Here is a 6,448-nt window from a genome sequence, read left to right on the forward strand (position 1 = left end):
ATGTAGTGTATGTGGATTTTCAAACAGCATTTGCTAAAGTGTCTCACAATAGGCTGATTAGAAAAATTAACAAAACTGCAAATAAAGGTGGAAACTTTAATCACAGGCTTCCTTCGGGCACAAGTGATATAGGAGGAAAGGTGGCAGTATGAATGTTTTCTGTTGTTCAACCAATGTCCAAAGAGTTATGCTGAAATGAGCTGTGGACTGGAGAAAGAATGGAAATTGTGTACCCAGGGTTTAATGGGGAGTTTACTTTTGTCTTTGATCGATAGGGGCAGATTCTAACCCTCCCTACCCAACAGGAATAATTTTGTGGGACAGGGAGCTGTTAGGAAGGCGGGATTTGCGCACTGGTCCAATACCACCATATATTGGCTCACAAAGATCAGGTAGGCCACCCAATGTCGGTAGATGGGGGCCCATTTTCTATTGGAAAGTCATTGGATGATGCCATCATTGGTGCTGCCACAGCATTTTAACTTTGGGGTTCAGGAGGCCCACTTCTGGCCAACACCAACAGATGAACCAGATGAGGGTGACCAGATGAGGGTCGAGATAAGTTCAAAAATGTAACTTTTCTATGGATTCCTTGAGGCCCACCTGGAGCAGAAATGCTCCCCCAGGTCCTGGAAGGAGTCGCTGGGACTCTCCAGCCTCGGCCTTGCTTCTCTCTCTGTAGAAAGAAGTATTGATATGGAAAGGATTGGGAGGGAGGGTGCAGCGTTGTTGGAGGGGGTGGGGGGGGGTGTGCAGAATTCCAAAGCTTTGGGTCAAGGCAGCTGAAAGCATGGGGTGATTAAAATTTGGGGAAGTGCAAGATGCCACGATTGGAGGAGTGCAGACATCTCCGAGGCTTAAGGCTGGAAGGGGTTATAGAGAAAGGAAGGGGAAAGGCCATGGAGAGAAGAAAGGTGAGGATTTTTAAAATTGAGGCTGTTTTGCCCGGGAAGTCAGGGTAGGTCAGCAAGCACAGGGCTGATGGGTGAATGGTACTTGACATGAGTTAAGATATGGGCAACAGAATTTTGGATGAGCAGAAGATAATGTAGTTTGGAGGATGAAAGACCAGCCAGAAGGGCATAGGAACAATCAAGTCTCAAGTTAACAAAGGCATGGGTGACAGTTTCATCAACAGTTGAGGCAAGGCAGGGTAGAAGTTGGGCAATGTTACAGAGGTAGATGTAGGCAGTCTTGGTGATGGAACAAATATGTGGTCAGAAGTTATCTCAAGGTCATAAATAACATGCCTGTTATAAATGGTCTAGCTTAGCTTCAGACAGTTGCCAGAGAGAGATGGAAATGATGGACAGTGGACAGAATTTGCAGTGGGGACCAAAGATGATGGCATTTGGATTTCCAATATTTATTTGGAGGAAATTCTGCTCATCTAATACTGGATGTCAGACACCAGCGAGACACAACAGCCAATCAAGGGGTCCAGGGAAGTGATAATGAAATAGAGTTCAGCAACAAGAAACCTGATGTTTTCGCATGATATCGCCAAGGGACAGCATGCAGATGACAAATAGAAAGAAGTCAGCAAATACAACCATTGATCCTTGTGGGGCTCCAGGGGCAGTGGTACAGGAATGGGAAAAGAATCCACTGCAGATGATTCTCTTGCTATGATTAGATAAATAAAAATGGAACCAGGCAAGGGCAGATCCACCCAGCTGGATGGCGGAGGAGAGGCGCTTGAGGTTTGATAGTGGGATCAGCTGTGTTGAAGGCTGCAGTTAGGTCAGAAAGGATGAGGAAGAATAGTTTACCACAATCTCAGTTGCATAGAATGTCCTTTCTGAATTTGATAAAGGCAATTTCACTAGAGTGGTGGGGACAGAAACTTGATTGGAGTCATATATGAAATTCTGGGTAAATGGAAATGGATTTGAATGGTGGCAACATGTTTTCAGGTGTTGGAAAGGAAAGGAAGTTTTGAGAAAGGACAGTAGTTTGCAAGGACAAAGGGGCCAAGGGAGTGTTTCTTTTTGAGGAGAGGAGTTATAACAGCAGATCTTAAGGGGAGGGGACAGTAGCTGAACAGAGGGAACCATGAAAAACAGTTAACATGGGAGTCAGAAAGTGAAGTTGGGTGGTCAATGGTTTTGTGAGAATAGAGTCAAAGGAACAGGAGTTGGGTCTCATGGGCAAGATGATTTAATAGATAACACAGCAGGAGAAGGACTAGGATCGAGAGAAAGATGTGAATGTGTAATATACATAATGCGAAGCATTACCAGATCAGAAGCTCAGTAGTTGGATTCCTGGCCTGTACTGAATTAACTCATTTCAATCAGGGCAGTAGAAAAAGAATTTAGAAAGTGAAGATTCCCCTCTAGATCACTACACTTGCTAAAGAACAATCGGTGAGGTCAGGATCAGACATAACTGTCAGAAGAAACAAAAAAATTCCTGACATGTATTCTTAAAAATTACTGATGTTATAATAACCAAGCAGCCATGGTCCAGAACAAACCAACAATGTTCTGGCTAAAGGAAGCACATCAATAGGACTATCTCAAAATCAGAAGATAGAACAGACCTTCAGGAAGTGTTTTAATCAAGCTCCTAGCTAGAATGTTAAACAAAATTACATGTGCAGGATCAGGACAAAAATCAGAGTAGCTCTGAAGGACTGAGGCACAAGTAGAGCACAGCCTAGATATGTAAAACTAGGAATAAATATAGAATAAGGAAACTTTACAAGATCAGGACTGAAATAAAACATGGGATAGATCAGTTGAGAAGGAATGTAACAAACATCCAGGATACTGTGGATCTACAGGATTGACAAAATATAGCGGAGGACCAGATAAATATAGATCAGGACTAATCCAGGATGGAGCAAGACATAATGGGTCACAAAAGCATTACAGGGTTAGGACAAAAGAAGGTGAACAAACCAAACCAAAAGAAATGGCTTCAGAAATTGTGATTAGAGCAGCTCTAAAGCCTCAGGACTAAAACATGGGATAGATTAATAACTCAAGGATCAGGATTAAACAATGTTACTGTACGAACTGAATAAAAGTATAAGGCAGAACCAAATGCAAAGGACCAAAAAGGGGATACAGAAAAACACCAAAATTATAACTAGACTGGAATTTTACTGTGGCATATATTAGAACAGTAAGTCAGACAAGTGGAAAGCACTACCACATAAGCGGGTGACAAAAGCAAACGTAAATGACCAAATCCAATCAAGGGGAATAGAGCAGTGATGGGCTAAGATAACTGACCTCCAGCAACTACAACCATTTTGTTTTATGCCAGGTATGACCTGTGCCTCCGAATGGTTTTCCTCTTATCCCCATTGACTTCAGTATTACTTGGGCTTCTTAGTGCCATTCTTGGTGTCAAGGACAGTCACTCAAACCTCACCTCTGGAATTCAGCCCTTGTTTGCACTAAGGTTGTAATGAGGTCCGGAGCCAAAAAGCCCTGGCAGAACACAAACTGAACATCGATCGGCAGGTTATTGATGATTAAGTGATGTTTGATTGTATTTTTGATGGCCCCTTTGATCACTTTAATGATGGACTATAGGCTTTTAGGGATTGGATTTGTGCTGCTTACTGTGGACAGACAAAAACTTATTTGTAATAGAAGCACTGATAGTCATTTGGTAGAACAGAACTTGAGTATTGTTGGAAATAAAAAGAGACATGTCTAACTTTTTCATCTTGCACTCATCAGGACACTTGCAAGAATACAAATTTAAGGGAAAACAACAATTTATACTGTATGTGAAGAGAGTCCTGACTGGTTGGCAATTGGCATTGCCATAGAGAATGAACAGCAGATGGTGACTGACAGTTAACTGCCAAGCATTGTTTGAAATTTAAACCAGGCAGCTTGACCCTGATTGGTCAAGGCATTGCCCTAAGGAATGAGTCAGTGAATGGCTATCACTTATTTTGTTTAGCTGAAACAGGTGCAATGTATGTACATGTTCTTTCTGTCTGCAAAGAACAGGACCCTGTGTATTAATATATGTAGCTTCCAGTACACGCAAATGCACCACACTGCGAGTCCGACTGACAATCTTAAATTGGTTGTCAGTGTAATTCTTAGCACATTGAGGATTATTTAGCAAATGTTGTCCAATCGCAGAATCCTAATGTTGGACACTGGTTTTGAGTTTTGCAAGCATGGGCTGGTTGGGTACAGTTTGTACCCTGCCCATTGTGAACAGCAGCTGGGACATGCTGTTTGATATGATCTACCAGTCTTTGGGACGTATGGCCTATCTAGCATCACACTGGCTTTGAAATTCATAAAACATTACTCATTTTTGAGATAGGCAGATTCTCTTTTTGGCTTGATGGCAGCATCCCTTTAGTGGCAAATACCACTCATGTTGCTACTGCATAGTAGCAGCGTGAAAGAGCTAGCTTCACCTGTTGCTCAAATTTTTGAGATACCTTACAATCTGAGGTAGACTGTGCACTTTTCAGGGCTGAAAGTGACAGCCTTAGGCTCGTTCATGAATTATGAATATACAGTGCAAAATGAGCTGATCAGGGCGGCCATTATACTGCAGGATGCCTTTGATACACCCATTTCAGCATCAAGCTCACTATGCAAGCTTGCCTAACAGCCTTGCCTTTGATAGCTAGATGCTTATCTTCCAATTGCCAGAGCACTGCCTTTAACTTCAGCAGAAAAAAAGTGAGTTACTGGCACATAGCCTTGGTGAAGTCCTGCATGAGTCACCAGAAATGTTTCAGAGCACTGCTGGACAATCAGCCATGAACCTCTGTATGTATCTTGTACTTCTACAGAGTGAAGCAAGTTAAAATGACACCTCATAGTTAGTTAAAGTCTGCTTGACCAGCGTTTTGAGCTTGGCACTTTCAGATCCAGCTAAGGACATGGAAATATTGTTAACGCCAAAGAGACAAAGGTATTTCATGCTGAAATTATGATTTGCCTTGCTAGGTCTTCTGAAGAAAATATTATATCCAGATCTAACCCATGAAGGTCTTTGGGCTATATTCAAGCAGATGGGAGAGTAAATATGCCAACATAGGATCACAAATGAGAGACAGCCTTGGATACTACATTTGAACTACTTGGAATTTGGAGCTTAATGTTAGCAATGTAATGCCACTGAATTATTTGAGCTGACTGATTGTGCAGCACAGAATCAGCCATACAGATGTATTTCTCCCCAGCTGGTAGATGCTCTTGGACAGTTTGTTCATAATGCTAAACAAAAACAGAATTACCTGGAAAAACTCAGCATCGGCGGAGAAGAAAAGAGTTGACGTTTCGAGTCCTCATGACCCTTCAACAGAACTGATTTTTCTTTACAATGAGAGGGTTGAAATATAAGCTGGTTTAAGGTGGTGGGGGGGTGGGGAGAGAGAGAGAGAGAGAGAGAGAGAGAGTAGTGGAGGGGGCGGGGTTTATCTCTTTGTTCATAATGCTGCCCATTTTGTCACCTGATAAAATGTACCAATCTAGACCTCCATAAGGAGCAGCTTGGGATTCTGAAAACAGTCAGAATTAGTTAACAGTGGCAGATTGGTCCTCTGTCAAGCGTGCTGTCGGACTCGAAACGTCATTACAAAGTACTTGCCCCATGACCAGCTGGGAAAGTTATTCTTCATTTTCTTCAAAGAACTGGCCAACCAATTTCCCTGCTATAAAAGCAAAGAACTGCAGATGCTGGAAACTGGAGGAACAGCACCTCATCTTACGACTAGGCACTTTACAGCCTTCCGGACTGAATATTGAGTTCAACAACTTTAGATCATGAGCTGTCTCCTCCATCCCCACCCCCTTTTCAATTTTACCCCTCCTTTTTGTTTTTTTCCAATAATTTATATAGATTTTTCTTTTCCCACCTACTTCCATTATTTTTAAATGTATTTCCATCCATTATTTTATCTCTACCTTTTAGCCTTTTTCGATTCCTTCACCCCACCCCACCCCCACTAGGGCTATCTGTACCTTGCTTGTCCTGCTTTCTACCCTTAATTAGCACATTCCTGTAGATAATATCACCACCTTCAACACCTCTTTGTCCTTTTGTCTGTGACATCTTCTGGTTATCTCCACCTATCACTGGCCCTTCTTGTCCCAACCCCCCCAAACCAGCTTATATTTCACCCCTTCTCTATTTTTAATTAGTTCTGTTGAAGAGTCATGCAGACCCGAAACGTCAACTGTGCTCCTCTCCACCGATGCTGCCAGACCTGCTGAGTTTTTCCAGGTATTTTTGTTTTTGTTTTCAATTTCTCTGCTATTCCAGAGCACCCATTGTCCTCATGAAAACAATTATTAAATGGCATTGCAGTGGACTTCGGGGTCAGGTTTCAGATATACTTGAAGCTTGAAGTACTGAGAGTTCAATTGCATTCAATCCTTTACAAGGAGATGAAGCTTTCAGTTCTACACACTATGCCATTCTGGTTTCACACAACACATCAACAGGTTCT

Source organism: Carcharodon carcharias, chromosome 1 (genome assembly GCF_017639515.1).
Source record: "Carcharodon carcharias isolate sCarCar2 chromosome 1, sCarCar2.pri, whole genome shotgun sequence".
Classification (NCBI taxonomy): Eukaryota; Metazoa; Chordata; class Chondrichthyes; order Lamniformes; family Lamnidae; genus Carcharodon; species Carcharodon carcharias.